Consider the following 2,383-nt stretch of genomic DNA (forward strand, 5'->3'; position numbering starts at 1 on the left):
AATTTTTTTTTATTACGAAATTAACATAAATGGTGATAAACATTAAATTTGGAAATTTATTTAATTATTTCCGGTTAAGTTTGAAGTCAAATATCATTTAATATGGACTTCTTTTAAATATGGAGATTTGTTGATAGGGCATTTGTCAATTTACAATCTATCGATTCGAATTTCCCGAGATTTGAGTCACTCGATTCAGCTTCCAATCTTCTTAGGTATTGTGATTGAGTTTATTTCACAAAATATGGATATCTCAAGTGACTAAGAGTTAACCCAAACCATGTATTTTGACTCATAATGAATATTAAGGTTTAATAATTGGTCTTTTTTACAATTTCGAGTCCTAATCAGTCCACTAAATTATAAAATTCATATTATTTACTTTTTTAACATCATATTATTTACTTCAATTTATTTTTATTCTTCTACAATTTTTATGTACTCCAGAACCAATATAATTTTAATAAAATATAACAATATTTTTTTCTGGACAACTAAAATATAACAATATAACTTCGATATTTTAGTATATTCTTGCGCGGGTATCACCTAGTTCGACTACTAAAACAAGAGATTTGTTGCCGGAAACAATGAATCTGTTGGTGTAGTTAATCCCTGATACGTTCCTCTAAACTAGGTTTATAGGTCAGTAGTGATGTATTCATTTCCAGTTATGGGCTTTTTGCGAGCGCAGCCTATTTAAAATGAAACTTAAAGCCTAGCCTAATTTTATTAGTTCTTTTTCTTTGTATGGTGTAGTAAACTAAGTTTGGATGATGATACAATGACGACACGAAAACATTAAACTACATGTTACAGTCAGAGGACTCACAATTCCAGCTTCTATTTGTTTTTTTTAACACTGACAACTAGGGATGGCAATCAAGGACCTGAACCGCGGGCCTGGCCCGTAAAGGCTTGTTGCAAGGCGGGATTGGACCTCCATTTGGTAAGCCCGCAAAATTGCGGACCTCGCGGGACGGGTTCAAAACGGGGCGGGTCGAAAGCGGGATGGGCTTAACCTGCGGGATTTTGAAGACCCGCAGCCCTAAGTCCCTATTTCTGTTATCGCCTAAAACATTGAGAGAGAGACGGTGATTCGACATTATGTAGCTCCAGTGATAGTGGTTTTAGGGTCGATGATGCTTTCGGTCTCCCAAACGCCTTCAATCTGCACCGATGGAGCTTCTTCGAGTCATCATAAGAAGTTTGAAAACTCACTTTCCACCGAAGAAGAATATGTAGTTTCCGCCATGAGTTCTTCATAGTTTTGCCTATATGTATTTGTTCACATTATCATGCATTTTGGAGTTTTAGGTTTCAATATATCTTTAACTGACTTCTATTATTCTTATTTGCAGAAGATGAAGTTGATGGTGAAGAAGAGAAATTTCCATCTTTTTGTCGCTTGTTGGTGATAAAGATGAAGAACAAGAAGTGTGATTGGTGTTTTTTTTCTATCTATTTTTGGGATTCGCATCTTTGATTTGGTGTTGGTTTTATTTAATTTTGGATTCAGAAAACTAAAGCATTTGTTATAAACTTATGAGTTATAATATTTGGATTCAACAACTAAAGTATTGTTTATTTTAAAAATGTTTGGAGTCTAACAAAAATAAATAAACTAGTGTTTTGATCCAACTAAAATCTTCAACTAACAAGGATATTGCCTTATCCAGTTCAATCCTCGACTAAACTCACTTACTGGTGCGTCATGAAACTGATAAAGCGTCATGAATCATGTTTTGAAGCGTTCAGGAGCCATATGTCTGTTTGTAATTCTATGTCTCGCGGGTCGATCCGCAAAGGCCTACATGTTTTGCGGTACGGGTTTGGTCAGCCATTTTGAGGACCGCAGTCCGCGCGGGCCTGACCCGCCGTGACCCGCTCGAAGACGAGCCCGCTGCGGTATGAGACGGGACGGGATGGATCAACCTGTTTAACATTCCTACTGACAACCGGTGCTTCCACAACTTCCATTTTTTTTTTTTCGCTTAAAATCCAAACACTATTAAAAATGAACTACTTATGTTTTTGCTTCTCTGTGCGAGGAGGAAGTTAGGGTGAATGCAGATCCTTTATATCTCCGTAATATATCAAATATTTTAAGTACTTTATATATAATTTGGGAATTGATTGGAAATAGATGAAACTGATAATCCAGTAAAAATAACAAATAAATCTTTATAAGCGTGGCATTAGCTACTAGTAATAAAGTTGGTTTAAGTGCAAGCGTGACGACATTTAGATGGGCCGGGCTTTTTGCAGGAGTATAGCTATCATACATATAAAAGGGTATGGGCTAAGTAATATAAAGAAAGGCTTTAATTAAAGCTAAACTAGTTGCAAGGGGCAGTTTCGACCTTTCATCAAAACCCTCGGC

Source organism: Brassica oleracea, chromosome C7, assembly GCF_000695525.1.
Source record: "Brassica oleracea var. oleracea cultivar TO1000 chromosome C7, BOL, whole genome shotgun sequence".
NCBI lineage: Eukaryota > Viridiplantae > Streptophyta > Magnoliopsida > Brassicales > Brassicaceae > Brassica > Brassica oleracea.